Below are 16,907 nucleotides of genomic sequence, written 5' to 3'. Positions count from 1 at the left end.
AACCACAACAAAATAATAGTGCATGTCTGATCTTATTCTGGAATGGCATGCTCAGTGCTCAGTTGGAGTCAGGTGTTAGGGCTGAGAGTCATAAGTCGAACCCTCTCTCTACATTTGACTACTTAAGTAAATTTCTGGGCCTCAGTTTACTCATCTTTAAAGTAAGGATCATGAAAGCACCACCCTTAAAGAGTGAGAGCAAGAGCTAGATGTCTTTCCCTCAGCATAGTGTCTGGTAACCCATGAAACCTGGATGAGCGGATAATACTGTTCCTAGAATGTACTGGCCATGCACATGCAAATCACAACTACACAAACTCTGTAACATCTCTATGGCTCTTTCTAGTTCTCAGGCTCTGTAGTTCTCCATGAAGAAGACACTGAGCTGCCCAGGTGCCCGAGTTAATTGTATTTTAGATACCATGTGAATGTATGTAAGCTACAGAAAGACACAAAATGTAGATCACCAGTTTGTCCCATGAAATGTAGGGACTGGAGAATATATTCAGAGGAGTTGCAGAGTATATAGTCTCAGACAAGCTCTTCTATATACCTTTGAAGCTGGACTATTAAAATCTATTTAGTAACCATCAGCACACAAGACAACAGGGAACTGGCAATATAATCCCATAACCATGACAGCTAACAAGTACAGAGAATGTATGCATGTATGTCATTGGCAAATTCTTTTAATTGGAAAGCAGAATAAAGTTGCCTACAATAACATTTAATTTAATAAAGCGGCATGTTCCCAGTGACTAGTTTATACAGGGAAGGTCCTTGTCTCTTTCTCTCTCATGGCTCTCACCCCCATTCTCTTCCCTCCCTCTCCTGCTCCTTCTGAAAGGTGGCCACAGGTATCAGAGGAGAGGTTACCACCCGGGTCTGAGTAGCTGAAGATGAGCTCCCACAAAGGAGGACATTTAGCTGGATTTTAGAAGCTCAACAGTCAGGACTGGGGAATGGAGGCTGAGGTCTGGAAGGCAAGATGCTGGTCTCTGAAACCGAAGGGCTACTGGAGTCAGGACAATGGAAGAGACTTGACGAAGCAGATCCCTGAGGCCATCATGAGGACTTGTGGCTCTTCTCAGAAGGTACAGGATACCTCAGGAAGTCCCACAATAGGAAAGTGAGCTGACAGTGGGATATGCCACAAAATGAACTAGGACACAGCACACAGACTGTGGCTAGGAGTAGCCATGAGTCACCAGCACTCTTCCTGGCCTTGAGGTTCCTGGGTCACTACACAGGACAGTCAGACCCAAATAGCTTTACCTTTTTTAGAAAATCTTTTTCTGACTACCATTTTTAACAAAGAGACGTCTAAATGTGTAGTGCTCTTGGTCTCCACACTTCCCACTCTAGTGTCTCACTTACCGAGGAGAGAGAGGGTAGAGCCGCGTGGCCTCCGTCATGAATCACACTGAACTGTGTGGCTACATGGGCACCCAAGCCGGGTTTTCACACACCAGCCCTTCAACAAATCATAAGAGACAGAAGTCAAGTTAGCTCATATTAAAACACTGCAGTCTTCACTTATAAAGGCTAGGGAGTTCCATCAACGCCCTAACAACCAGTACAAGAATCTCTAGCAACACAGGAGAGAAAGAGGCACGGTACAGCTCAGTGATCACCATTAGGAGAGACCTAAATTAGCAATATAGACACCACTGAGGTTTTTTTCTTAGAAAAAAAAGATAAACTTAAAAAAAATGATGCTGAGTTTTTTTTTCAAGATTTATTTTAGTTTGAATTCTTCATCTGGGTGTGAGGTGTATGTGGTAGTAAGTGTGGGTACCCACAAAGGCCAGAAGTTTCAGATCACCTACAATTGGAGTTAGAGGCAGATGTGAGCTTCCTGATATGTGAGCTGGGAACCAAATGCAGGACCTCTACAAGAGCATACATGCTCAATTGCTGAGCCATCTCTCCAGCCTGAGGATATTAAAATTTTCGTGCTGTTGAATATGTGAAAAAAAATCTCATGAAATGTCCAAAGGGGCCATTATTTCAAGGTCCCTGGAATTACTTTAAGCAGTTTGAAAATAAAAACGTGGCCATTGTAATGGCTCCTTCATTGCAAATCTTGGACAAAAGTTCCTAAAATAAAGCATTTCACAAGGTGTTAGTTAAAGGTAAGTACAGCATCAACTACATCTGAGTCTGAGTTTGCATTGTCACATCATGTCCATGTGTTTTCTGCACAAGAATAAGACTTAATAAGAAAGGTTATCCAGTATCACAAAATCAATCCACCTCACCAAAAGCCAGAAAACGTATTGTATCGCCTTGTAAATGTAGTCTATTAAAACAAGAAAACCATATTGTAATGGCAAACACAAGAGCCCGAAGTAGGTGGCTCCCAACTTGTTATCCATGCAGTGACATGTCTGCTATTGCTGAAGGACTTCTGTGACTTCCAAGGCTGGTTTCTGCTATTGTACATGTGAAGCATAATGGGGTCCTCTGTCCTCACCCACACACTAGAGAACAGCTGTGAATGATGAGAAAATGAGAAGACCTTCCAGGACATTCTGCGATTCTTCTAAACAATGAGCCCCATGAGGCACATGTCGATAATGATCAAAAGCCAAGAAGCCTCCACAAAACAGCCCAAATTTTAATATAATGCTGGAAGTGTACAAAATGGAATCCGCTGAAATGCCTTTAGGGATGTCCTGGATTTGGGGGGACAGAGAGCAGGGAGACACCAACACTGCCATTCTATGAGGTGTCCAGCTTCTAGAGGAGGACTATGGAGAGTATGGAGAATTCAAGAGAAGCAAGGAAGTGACTCAAGGCAGCTTTGGAAGTGCTTGCCATGAAGACTCCAGAGGGGCCCAGGTGCAACCCTATCCTCCAGCATTGCCAACTCCAAGGCCTCACTGGGGTCTTCATGACCAGTGATATCATCAGTTGGAAGGGATAAGGTACAGATGCAACACTTTAAGGCCAAAAGAAAGGTCAAGGAGCTTTCCCCAAGGTAAAGAGGCATGCTCAGTCCAGGAAAATAATGTAAAACAGTCCATTTTTTTGTATCACCAATAATATCTCCTATGTGTGTGGCAATAAAATGTTGATTAGGACATTATATTAAATAGCATATTTGAACACAGGAGTTGTTTATCTTGGGCCCTACAATCTACTTTATAACAACTACTACTAAAAGTCCTTCACATTTGCTTGTTTAGATCATAGTCTAAGTTTAATAGCAGAATTGGAGAGATCTACTGTTTCCCACTCTGGCTCTGTGGCTATGTCTTGTAATAACAACACAACACAAAAGATTTAAATTAAAAATAGATGATGTATGAAGATTTATCTCAATGGTAGAGTGCTTGCCTAGCAAGCATGAGAGAGGAAAACAACCGACATCACAGACTTTCTAGCCCTTTAAGTGCTGGTGGTGCATGCCTTTAATCCCAGCACTTGGGAGGCAGAGGCAGGCATGTCTCCATGAGTTCAAGGCCAGCCTGGTCTACCAAGCTAGTTCCAGGACAGCTAGAACTACACAAAGAAACCCTGTCTTGAAAAACCAAGTATCTACATGTGACAAGCCTCCAATCCTCCCCATGACAGGTTACAGATTAGTTGATATAGAGCCTCAGGACTTAGGGATGACATCCCTAGAACAAAGCATTTTGTTAATTGACAAAAAAGATGAAGCAAAAAAAGAACGCTTTAAGAATTGAGGACTGGTGGTACAAACAGAGCAGATAATGCAGAAGAGAAATCCCTGCTTAATCCAAACAGGGCCAACCATAGGCAGGGCAGGCAGACAGTTGCAGAACAACTCTTGCTGCAAAACCTGCCTCTTTCCCCTTTGAACATTACACTGTGATGGGCAGACCACCTGGGTTGAGAAGAGCACAACTCCCTTCAGAACCTGACATCTGAATACAAAGACAGGATGGCAACAGGAGTCAGGCACAAGCCTTCAGCATGTAACTGTGCCTGTGTTTGCACCAACAGTGAAATGGACAGCCACTGGCTTTACGCCTGACAGCTAAGCTGGCAACAGCAGGACCTTCCTCCTGAAGCTCAGCCACTATCCAGCCAGGTGTTGAAGCATTTTGGGAACTTATGCAGTTCAAAGGAACACCTGCATGGGCCAAGGTGCATGGGCTCAGGTGCAGCAACTGCAGTAGCATACCAAGTCCTTAGCAGGGGGCACGTGATAGGAACATTCCTCCAGATGGAAAAGCCCAGCTTGCTTATGGGACTTGGTCACAGTGAAGACATAAGTCACAGATCACTCAAAGAAATTCTAGAAAACTGAAGGGATTCAGAGGCACAGCCAACCTGACTTAGTAACATCAGTTCCCCATTTGTCTCAATTTCCTGCTGACATCACTCTTTCCTTTTTCTACATGGTATCGACCTTGATACAATCTCTGAAGTTGAACAGAACCACTATGGGGAAAAAAAAAATCTACCTCTAGGAATATAAGTGCAGAATTATCACTAGAACTCTTGTTGATGAACAAATAATTGTTCCCAGCAGTTTCATCTCACAACTACCTCCATGGGTTCCTACAATGTCTCCAAGTGAAAATGATAAAATGTAAGCATCAATTACGGCTTACTAAGTGCCCATCAGCACAAGGCTTTGAACATAAATATGCTCTATTCTCTCTGATTACCCTACTCAGCAGGAGGTAGTGTGGATTTATAAATTCTTGTGGAGACTGAAGTTCAGCTAAGCAGCAGCCTTTATTCTACAAATCCAAGAAATAAATTCACATTTTAGGCAGAGTTCATCTTGGGGTTTTGAGAATACTAAAATCACATTGGAAATTGAATGAAAATAGAAATCAAATTAAAATAGACAGACTTTCCACCTAGTATCATATGTCTAAAAGAAACTCTATCAGATGGATGCTTAATAAACCTAAACACGGTCAGGCTAGGATTTCTCAACTTGGAAGATCTAAGCAGTGGCAATGTCTTGTCATCAGTGTGTAGGTCCCATAGTAACTATGTCCAACACATCCTGATGGCAATGTTTAGGTAAGAGCTAGAAAAATTCAAAAAGAATCTGTGCTCTCAGGAGATCACACAAAGCACTATGATTTTTCTATTACATAATTTACAAATACTATGAAACTAGAGGGAAGCAAGATTAATTACAGATAAAAAGTGAAGAAAAGCTACCTGAGGGAAAAATGACAGGGGACATTGGCTTCAATAGCTGAGTAGAAAGAGGTTAGAATGTGAAAAGAGGTGATGAAATATGGATAAATTACAAGTAGAGGAAATAGCAAACTCATCAGCCATGCCTAAGAATCATCAGCAGTAACTAAAGAGGCATTGTGGTCAACACATGCTGAGTTGGACATAAGTGTCTGGTACCATTGTTTGGGTTGGGTATATTGATAGAACTGGGGCATAGAGCCACCACAGAAAGGACTCCACAAGAATACACAAGGAGCAGGATTGTCTGGAAGAAAGCAATTCTGCTAAGGAGGAATATTAGGACTGCAGAGAACTAGGAGCCACAAGCAGAAAAATGCCCTTTTTTTATCATGTTTTCATGGAAAACAAGAAAAAATGGAAGAATCTCCTGTAAGAGGCTAAGGAACAAGGAAGGATAGTCTCCCAAATGTTGGGGTATTAGAGCAGTGCCTGGCAGAGGTGCGTGTCCCCACGTCCACATCAAAACTACCACCACACATGACCAATGGGAGAAAGACACAAGGGAGCCACACTAGATACTGATAGATGGGAAAGCAGATGACAAACAGACTCCAGGGTATGTCAACTGCATAAAGAGATGAGACTTAATCCAAAGGAGAGGAGAGGAGCTGAGGTTCAGTGGAATGTCAGGATAAGAGGGTTTTAAAAGCATCAGTATGGCAGTTCTGCAGAGGACAGGAAAGGGAGGCACAAGGCAGGCCAGAGGCTAAACAAGATACCTTTCATTATTAGAAGTTTTGAAGAAATTGTTAAGCTTGAAATTGCAAAGAACGGTCTTCCCCAAATCAGTTCCTAAGGGGTACACTTTGATCTCTTCAAATATTCTGTGTGATACTAGTCCACTTGAACTTCATGGATACTATAATACATGGTAGATAGTCTATGCTAACAATGGGGTCAAGGGTGTGGGCTTTGTGCCACTCATCACGGGTCTGACTTCAGAATGCGTTGTAGACTAGGGCCAACCACATAGGCAATCAGCCATCCTTACCTGATCCATTCCCAATAAAACCCTGGAAACCAAGAACAGGGGTTTGCTTCTCTGAGTGACAGTGCTCCACATCTTGTACTCAGTATACTTTGAACTAGAATGAAACACTGTCCACTTTATCCCACTGGGAAAGATAACCAGAGATAAGCCCATCTCCCCCAGCTTCCATCTTAGGGCATGTTTTCCACTGCTGATCATAATCTGTTTCCTTTGATCAAATCAACCACAGCCATGTACCCAACTGCTCTTCCAGTTCTGTGAGTCTTTTGAGAAAACATTCACTGATCCTCAAGTTAGACTTGAGAACTCCCATCTAGAAATACACTGGAAAAGGAAGGCTCAAATCCAACGATCTTATATGCTAAAGAAAGGCTGTATTTCCATGACTAGATAGAAATGTAAAATACACAGGAGGAACTCAGAACCAATTCAAGTTTGGAAGCAGAAGGTTTGGGGAAAGAGGGAACTATTAAAGAGAATGGCCTCAGGCTTCACTGCAGACATGCATGGGGTCCCCTCATGTCCAGCTGTGCTGTTTGGAGCCAGAAGAGCAACATGTAAAGCTTACAAATCAAACCTATCATTTTAATTTGGAATTATTCACAAATAAAATATATACCACCTTCATAGATGTAGATTAACTACCTAAAAGGAGTTTTAAATGTTTTAAAAATAGGACTATCAATTGTGGTCTTTAAAAAAAAAAAGTTATACATAAATACCTATCAAGAAACACAGAATATACTGTATCAGAAATGAAAACCCTTGAATTTTATAGGAATATTAACAATGAGGCTCTGACCCTTCTATCCAGGAATTGAAATGTGAAGTGAATAAGGGACATGACTCTCCCAGTGTGTGAGTTCAATGCCACGAGCTTGGTTCTAAATGACTACATGAAACCCAGGACCCATGGCTAGGCAGGTGAATATATTCCTAATGCAATGCTAAGACACAAGGGAGGGGGGCTTTGGGAGAGCAGTATCAAGCTGGGAACAGTGTCCCAGTTTTTCACCAAGAAGCCACTGTGGTTCTGTGGTGCCTGCAGACAACCAACCATTGATGGGATGACAAGGCCTGTACATACCACTCATCTTTTGTTCACTCTCTTTGACCTGGCCGCATGAGGTTACCTCTTCTTTAAAGAAAGGTGTACCCTACTATACAGCAGTTGGGGAAATCAGCCATTGGTGCTTCAGGAAAGAAGGGTACTGTAGTTAGAATCTGCAGCCCTCCAGGCAAAGAAAGAAAGGTATGAAAAGGGAACAGAGTAAAGGCCATCAAGATTTAAAAAAAAAAAAAGTATTAGAGAGGAGAATAGATGGAGGGGAAGGGAGAAAGGCAAAAGAGGGAAGCAGAGGTTCAGCAGAAGACCCAACATGGTGCAGCCCTTTTCTTTAAAACACCAAACACTTTCTCACAGTAAATTGTATCTTCACTGTTTACCTTCTAGAATAGATTTCATCGTGCACGTTTGAAGTTCACAATATGATGTAGTGGACTACCCAGAGTGAAGTGATAGCTACAATGAAGACACTTGTCCACAACCTCAGGGACCTGGATTCGAGTGACAAGAGCAGCAGAAGTGTGACATGAATCTCAGCTGTTGTACAGTTTTCTTAACTCGCATCCTCAACTCCAGAAATGGGGAAAAGGGCTGCATCTCAGGACCTCTTGGGCTTTACCTTCCGCTGGCAGAACCTCTTCCCCCAGCTGTCTCCCCCACCCACACGTTCTCAGACCAATATCCCTGCATTCAAAAGATGCATAGGTACACACAAAGCAGACTTCGTGAAGCCAGACATCTTACACAACAAAGGCAAAATATAACATATACGCATTTATAATAAAGATGTGCCAATGATAATAATAGGATTCTGCATCTAAAACAGCAAACACGTGTTTCCCTCTGCACAGCAGCTTACATGTGCTAGACATATTTTCCTGCATCCGCTTCAAGATAGGATAAGACCAAAAATCGCATGCAAAGCACTACAATCATAGGGAAGGCCACTGTCCTCCAGAAATTCCCCTTCTGGAAGTTAGCCTTACCAAATTCAACATTCTCCCTAGTAGCCAGCTAACTGTGTTCTTGAAAAACGACCCCATACATTAATTTTTTAAAAAAATAACATTTAATAAAGAATCTGCTTGGCAATTACCTCGTGTGCCTTTGAAAAGGATGCTGAAATTTCCCACCATCAAATGTTTAGATATAGACTTGGGATGGACTCAGGAAACATGGAGGCCAGCCCCAAAGACAACTGAGGCCTCATGGACAGTCCTGAGTGACCTCATGTGACCCCAGGCCAAGAGCATATAATAATGACAAGCTCTGTCACTGAGACCTAAGAAAGCAGCCCTGTCTTCCTGGACAGAATAGTGGCCATGCTGAGACCCTGAGAGAAGAGCCCTATCTTCCTGGACAGAACAGTGAGCCGTGCTGAGACCCTGAGAGAAGAGCCCTGTCTTCCTGGACAGAACAGTGGCCATGCTGAGACCCTGAGAGAAGAGCCCTGTCTTCCTGGACAGAACAGTGACCATGCTGAGACCCTGAGAGAAGAGCCCTGTCTTCCTGGACAGAACAGTGAGCCGTGCTGAGACCCTGAGAGAAGAGCCCTGTCTTCCTGGACAGAACAGTGGCCATGCTGCATTGAAACAGCAAGGTACATGGCAAAGAGACATGTGCTTCCCTCTGAGAGTTGTCATACCCAAGCACAGCCCCCCTCTATTGGAGGGGAGTCGCTTAAGCACACAGTGGCTTAGACACAATAAACACGGGCTGAGAATCCACACAAAAGGGAAGACAGAAACAATTTCCTTTCTGAGCACACTGGCCAATCCTGAAAACATTTGGGAAGAAAGAAATCCAATTGTTTTCCACTTAGTCTTTCTGAAGATTACCCTTCCGTGAGTACTTGGAGCTGGTAGTAATTGCTGACCCTGGAACTAGCGCATTGCCTCAATAGGTGGAAAAAAGCTAGAGAAAAACACTTGCTACTGAATGCCTCCCAATGGGGCAATGCAGTGAGCTATGTTCTTGGTTGCAAAGAAGGCATGGGAATAGATGGAAAGAGCGGGGTCTAAAAATCACTATTGAACCAAACAAGTTCCCAAAGATCAAGCAACTGTTCAAAATGAAAAATTTTCAAAATTGACTTTCTAAGGACATCAAGGTTTCGTAATAGTGTCCTTATTTAGGTTACTATATGCCACATTTTGAAAGAGCAAGCTTGCTTTTCATGCAGGCAATTTTGAAGTGTTTGCACAAAGTGGTTAATTTGCATGGACAATTGGACTCTCAGCTTTTATTTTGACAGCCAAATTGATCCATCTTTACAGGCTAGCATCTCAACACTCAGAAAGAGAAGGGAGGTTGAGGTCCGTTCATGCTGTGGCCTCCTGAGTGTACAGACTCAGAACAACACACCCAACAGGGCTCAGCCTGTGAGCAGCACTTTGAAGCAACAGGGGATTCTAACACTAAGATCCAGCTCCACGGGGCTAAGAGTTAGAAGTGATTGGTCCAACATTCGCCTATTAAGCACAAGGCCATGGGCTGGATCCCCAGCACTAAAACACTAAACAAAACTCTGATAAACAGAGAGGAAAGAGCCCAGGTTGATCTCAGTAAGTAACAACCCTCTGGAAATGTAGAACGTACTAAGCCAGGCATAAGGCAGATAGACATCTGCTGCTGGAGGACTGGAAGAAAATGGAGACTTATTTAGCCTTGGGAAGTTGGCTGGCTGTGAGATTTCCAGTGAATTGTGAATGAAATGACAAGTGTTAAATCATTCAGTTAAACATTTCCCTATGAAAATAACAAGTACGAGGGTTTTTAAGAAGTTCCTTGCTACAAACTCAGCGTAGAAAATTAGAAGGATGCGTTCCATCAACTCAGTGCAGAGTAAGATGCTCCAAAGCCACAGAGACTAGCGGACTCTGTATACCCAGTTCCAATCCATCAGTACCTTTGTCTCATAGGTGTGAACCCAAATGTCACTGCTTTGTGTAGGTAAGGTGGTCTGAGCTCCCAAATTATGTTGCTTGGAAGATGATATGACATGATGTTTCCACATACCCGAGCACACTATAAGAAGTCTTTCCAGAATATTTATCTCAGCAAAGATAATAATCAAAGATGTGAAAAACAAAACTTTCATCTCGCTTTTAGCATTGGTGCATGAAGCCAAGTTGTGGAGGAAAAGAGCCTTTCCACCCCAGGGTTTGCTCACATTTTATCGAGAATGTAAGACTACATGGGAGTCTTGCCACACCAAAGATGCGAGTCTGTCCTTTCTGTCATCTCTCAACATAAATTAGTGATAAAAACAAGAAACAGGCTATTCTGCAGTAGACCAGCTGTGGCCTTATCTTCCCATACACTCTGCTGTGTTTTGTGTTTACACTTGTGGAGGAACAAAAAAAAAAAAGAAAGAAAAGAAAACATTTTTTTTAATTGGCTCTGAGTCATGTCATCCATTTTGGTACCAATTGTTCTGAAGCTTCCTTCCAAATGAAGACACCAAGCAGCTTCACTAGTGTTTAGAAACAGCTGTGTCCTCTACTTTTGATTACCCATGATGCCATCTGCCCATGCAACAGACTCCAGCATGAAGGTTCTGAGGAGAGAGCATACCCGATGCAGGTTCAAATTCAAACACTCAGAGGAAGGGACACTCCTCTAAATAACTCAAAAGGATTTACTTATTTCTTTCTTAAATTCATTCCAGGTATGGTCATTATAAAATACTGCATAGGGGGGGGTCCTCAAAACTAGAGCTACCACACGGCCCTGGATTCTCACTCCTGGCCACGTATCCAAAGGGAAGGAAATCAGTATGGGGAGGAGAGCTCTGAACCCTCACAATAAGTGAAGCAGTTTTCATAATCACAAGAAATAGAAATAGGCCAAACTTCCATTGGTTATTGAATGGCTAAAAGAATGTGAAATGTGTGTCCTAGAATGCTTACTGTTCAGGCATTAAAAAGAGTGACATCCTATCATTTGTGACAACAAAGGTGGGAATTTGGAATTTCATGAACTAAATAAACTAGGCACACAAAGGCAAACATCACACATTTTCCAAGTTTAAGTTTAGAAGAAAGCTAATTGCAGAGGTGTGGGGTAGAATACTCGTTACCAAACACTAAAAAGAGGGAGACAGAGAAAAGCTGGTTGATGCAGGAGAGGTAGCAGCATAGACTTGGGAGCCTTAAGTTCTAGCATCAAAAACATGGCAGGTGACAATACCTAACAGTCATGAATAGAACAGTTCAAATCAGCTGGAAGAATAAAGGAAACAGATATCCCAATCAGCTAATAACCCCGATTTTATCATTACACTGTGAGTGCATATGTGAAAAGACCATACTGCATGACATAAATGCAAACACTTATTTTGTATCAACAAGAAAAATAATTGGCTCTTGAGTTAACAGTAAACTCTTATCTTTGCCTCTCTACCCAACCTTGTGTTGCAGGTGAGAATACAAATGTAATGATAAAACATTGAAGCAGATTCACAATTCATCCTAGGAACCTTCTCAGGAGCCACAGTTAATCTTGAACAACACGCTCAAGCCATGTCTGTTCTAGTAAACAGTCCAGCTGGCAGCACAGAGGACCATGAAACTGCAGAAGGGGTTGTGGTGTTTTCCCTGAAAGTGCTCACAGGCATTCCTGATACCTGTCCCCTCCTGCTTCCCAGCCAAGCAATAGAATAAGGAGGAGCTGTCCCATCCTCAACTGTGCATCTTCCTGGGGGTGTGCAGCAGAAGCTGATCATTGGTATTGGCTTTCTGTCTGTCTGTTTGTTTTTTGTTTTGTTTTTTTCCCATGGACATGAAGCAACCTGGGGGCGGGGTTTGAAGCCCTCTGTGGTTCCCAGGAAGCTCAAGTATTGACAGCATTTTCAAACTCACCTCTCCTGCCCCTTCAGGTATATCACACTGACTGGACTTCATGGAAGTGGTGCTTCCTGCCAGCCCTTCTTGCTGGCTCCCTGAAAGCTGCATGTCCCCAGCATCATGGTGTGAGGTAGTTTTTTCTCTCCAGCAACTGATGTCCCTAGCAGCTACTGTGATCATCACACTCTGTGATCCCACTGACCTCCCAGTGAAGGAGGGAACCTTTTCTTAGTCATCTTTGGATCCTGAAACCAGGCCAAATGAAAGCAGCAAGACGAGAATGCCCCTTTGCCTCTTGAGATGGATGTAAATATTCACAGTATAGCTTACCCCTAGGGTATACATCTAAAGGGATCCTTCCAGTTGAACAGCATTTTATCCAGTCCGATCTCATTTTCTGATGTCAGCCAGAATCACATAGAAATACAGAGAAAACCTGGTGGAATCTAAGGATTATCTCCTCCTCATGCAGATCTTCCAGAACACACTGTTCAGGCAAAAGTTGCCAGACATGGGCTGAGCATAAACTACTTTGCTACAGATGATGAGAGAAAACCCAAGTCCCAGCCTCAGAAGTTCTTGTCTTGGCTTGATCCTACCTTGGCTTGAAGGAAAAGTTTCCTATTACTCTGCACCAAAGATGCTTTGGGGGCCATTTATTTGGTGCACCTGCTTTCATTGATGCTGGGCTATGTCTTATCCACTCAAGAATGAAATCCCAACTCCCAGCAGGCATTCCAGTACTCAGAAACTGATGTCTCCCCTCTGCTCATCCACAAGTCTGATAGATACACATATAGACCCTCCCCTCTGGTGCTCCTGGAGACATATCCTACATGGTCTGAGAGTCTCTGTGACTAGAGGCTTTCCCCAGGGCTGTCACATGATGATGTCCAAAGGGCAACTGAGGACAACTTTATGGCCCAACCATCCAATAGGAAAATGTGTTCTTCCAGTAATATAAACACTAGCTTCAAAAAGCTTTCTTGCCCAACTTTTGTAACTCCCCCAGCAAATCCATTTGTATAGATATCAGGGCAGCTGAAAAATGAAAATTATTCCAGTTAATGATATTCAATGTCACAAGAGTAACTCCAGAGAGGCCATGGATGACAATATAATATCTAGGTTTGTCATCCTTGTTTGTTTATATTTGCAACTCCGGGGGGTTGAACACATGCCTTTTGCATACAAAGCAAACATCCCACAAATTACCTTCAATTCCTGCTCCAAACTTCTCACTTTGCTTCTGGGGCTCCTATGCTCTGTAACCATGGCCTTCAGGCTCCTCAGACACCAATGTTCTTCAATCATCCAACCCTTGTTATCTGGGTGTCCCTCCAAGCTACTCAGCTACCTCCTTGCTTCTTCCTAGCTAGCCATACATAAAAGACACATTTTTACTGCTTCTGGTCCTTTTGGATAAGATCAAATATGAAAGTCTGGAGGCAGTCCCTGCTCACTGTCCAGTTTCAATTTTACTTGTGGCTTTAGAAGAAACACATGTGTTCTTGTTAAAAATTAAATGGACATTACTATATGAGCCATTAAATTAAAAAGTTCTTGCAAGTATTTTTAAGTATCCTGTGCTTTATTCCAAATGTGTTTCTTAATCTTGACTTTATTATGTGTGTGATTTGGTCCATTCACAGGTAACAATGCTCATCAACCACTTTTGGAATGTAAAGACACAACAGCACTCCACAAGAGTAATAAGCCTGAGCCTGGACCCCAGAGCTGTACAGAAAAGTTCATATGATTCTCCGGAAGAGAGTAAACCATAGTGGGGAAATAAAGCTGAGTTACCACAGTCCAAAGAATTGCCTCTGTTCTGGGATCACTTTCTCAAACCATATAAACTGAAGTGTTAAACTACAAGGCTCAAGCCACATTATGCTTCTCATCCATCTCTTCTTTTGGACCAGCAGACATCCGGCAACTCAGCAGACTGCTAATCTAAAACCTGTCCATCTCTCCTCACAGGTCCCATGAGAGAAACTATGGAATCATAGGCCAGCCTCTTGTTGTAGCAGTCACTGAAAACACTGGGGAAATTAAATAATAAACAAAGGCTCAAATTTAAATAGAAAGCTGAGAGCACTGGTGGATGGAGGGGGAAGGAAACATTTGCCCTGTGGGCTGTTTACTCCTTGATGTGCATCTGATTGCTCTGCAAAGAAAGACGCTGCTGTCATTAGTGCTTGGCAATACCTAACACATAGCCCATTTTTAAGTGCTGCAAAAGAGACACGGGTCTGAAAAACAGCATGAAATTTGGGTGACAGCTAGTTCAAGGACTTCTAAGGTAACTGCTGGGCCATCAGCAATGACACAGTGTTTGGTCAACCAATGATAACCCACCTCCTCCTCCTCCTCCTCCACATCTGCCCTCTGCTATTTTCATATTCGAGGGGACATGGCGCCCGACACCAGCAGCTGAAAGGAAAAACTGAGCACAGCAATTGTGAAATGAATGAGGAGTTTCCTGAGTCCCCTCTGATATGAATCTCAGACAGTGCCAGCTGCTTTACTGCCTTCAATTGCTTGGTCAAGGGTGACAGACGTGTCACTTTCTGGGCAGATAGATAGAAAGGTTTGAACAGCAAATGTCAGCCATGGCTATAACTAGAAGCAGAAGAAGAACAGAATAATCTTTAGGAAATCAGGTAGCAGGAGGCTGAAATACACACCTGACCCACTTGGTGTCACAAGACAGACTCTACCATCTTTTGCCATCTCCGTGTGCCTAGCCACCAGCTTTCTGCTACAGCCTAGGGTGGCTGGGATGTCTCCTAAAGCAAAGAGAAGCCTTTAACGAAAGCAAGGACAGAGGAGTCTCAATGACCAAAGCTTGTTCCTACAAGGACAGTCATTCAGAAACTGTCACTGTTGAGAAGACATCTCCATTCTGGCTGAAATCACTAGCTGGAGTCCCTTTCTGTTCAACTCTAATATGCTTTGATAGAGATATGATCGTCAAGGTGAGCTCATTGCCTGGGGCTGGATGCTATGCAGGAACTCCAAAGCTGTCCTTGCCGATCACTGAAAGTTAGGGTTTGGGGGAAGTAGTAGTTGTGTCTCAGTCAGCTTTTTACAGCCCTTGACAATACACGCTCTCCAAGCTAAACATACCTCGGCTCAGCTTCCCACCCCCTCTCTGGCCCTCATTGTTCTGCACAGGTCAGAGAGACTGGCATGGTGTTTTGAAATGAAGTTGCTGGCTAGTTGAGATCAAAGTCATGTTGGGCTACCACAAGTTTGGCTATTGTCTTTACCCTGTACTTAACCAAATTTCTCTTAGCTTTGCCCACATTCCCCTTACAGGGAGCTCTTAAAAGGATCAGTCAGCTCCTGAAGATGCTACTGCGGATGCTACAAAGTCCACCACTGTCTTGCAGGCGAGTGCAGAAGCAATGAAGCTCTCGCACAGTGGAGCCTAAGCCATAGAGCTCTGATTCTAGTCCACAGGGATGGTGTTCACCATCCAGAGAAACAAGCTGAGAGCTGCTTCAGACAGGAGATCTACCAAAGAACTCAAGGGGAGTCCCATTTGATCCTTCTCAGGTGATGCTCCAATGACCAAGGCTAGGTAGGCTTGGAAAGAGAATACACATCTTTGCTCTCCTACATCTGAGCATGGGGGGTCTCAAAACATTTCTTCATAGAGTAACTGGACTTCATGCCAGGAAAGGGCAATACAGCGGGTCCTCCTTACCCACAGATCCTGTATTTACAGAATTGTCTGTGAACTGAAATAAGTTCCTGCCCTCCAAATCAACCCAGCTTGACCCACTTCGAATCAGTCACTGGGAATCGCAGTACGACAAGCCTGAGTCTCCCAAGTGCACATCCTAGCTGAGGTCTAAATGCAGCTCCCTGCAGCCTCATCCCTGTTCTGATATTGTGAGCCAGGGCCATGAGATCTGCTCAGTGACATGTACTGTGTGCGTGCGTGTGTGTGCGTGTGTGTGTGTGTGTGTGTGTGTGTGTGCGTATGTGTGAGTGTGTCTGTGTGTGTGTATGTGTGAGTGTGTCTGTGTGTGTCTGTGTGTATGTGTATGTGTTAGTGTGTCTATGTGTGTCTGTGTGTGTGTCTGTGTGTGTATGTGTGAGTGTGTCTGTGTGTGTGTTTGTGTGTGAGTGTGTCTGTGTCTGTGTCTGAATGTATCCTTCTGTTTACATATACGAGTTCACGTGTGTGCAGGTCAAAGGTTAACCCAAGCACTATTCTTGAAATGCTGTCACCTTATTTTTTGAAACCAAGTTTTTGTTTGCTTGCTTGTTTGTTTGTTTCTAATTGTTTGCTTTAAGATAGGGTCTCACTATATGACTGTAGCCGAAGGTGACCTGGAACTCTCAAAGATCTTCCTGCCTCTGCCTCTGCAATGCTGGGATAAAAGGCACCATCAGGCCCACCTCAAAGCTGGGTCTCTTTATTGAAACTCATCAATTAGGCTAGGCTGGCTCCCTAGCAAGCTCCTGCAATTTGTCCACCCCCTCCTCTGCAGAGCTAGCATTACAGGCAAGCATCACCACCCCTGGCTCTTGAGATCAAATGTGGGTCCTCATGGTTGCAGGCAAGCATCCTATCAACTAAGCTAGCTACTCAGACTCATGCTAGTATTTCTTTGTTACTGATTAATCTGTTTTAAATGGCACCAAAACAGTGTTGATAGGCGTTGTAGTATTCCTGAGTATAAGTCTGTGATGTCCTTACCAAGAAAATGAATGCTAGGCAAGCATCATTCAAATAGTAATTATCATTCAATTGTCCATAAGGTTTAAAAAAAAAAAAAAAAAAGAACAC

At 43.3% G+C, this 16,907-nt stretch overlaps 1 protein-coding gene across 1 annotated transcript in view; it reads right to left on the bottom strand.

Moving 5' to 3' along the window:
• The window catches only part of Sema5a (semaphorin 5A), a 472,079-nt gene that overhangs the window by 353,166 nt on the left and 102,006 nt on the right, over nucleotides 1-16,907 (bottom strand). The window contains 1 exon segment of the mRNA XM_036206837.1: nucleotides 1,378-1,474. The gene's annotated coding sequence lies outside the window, so the exon portion shown is untranslated.

This window comes from Onychomys torridus, chromosome 15 (assembly GCF_903995425.1).
Source record: "Onychomys torridus chromosome 15, mOncTor1.1, whole genome shotgun sequence".
NCBI lineage: Eukaryota > Metazoa > Chordata > Mammalia > Rodentia > Cricetidae > Onychomys > Onychomys torridus.
This window is presented reverse-complemented; position numbering and strand designations above follow the sequence as displayed.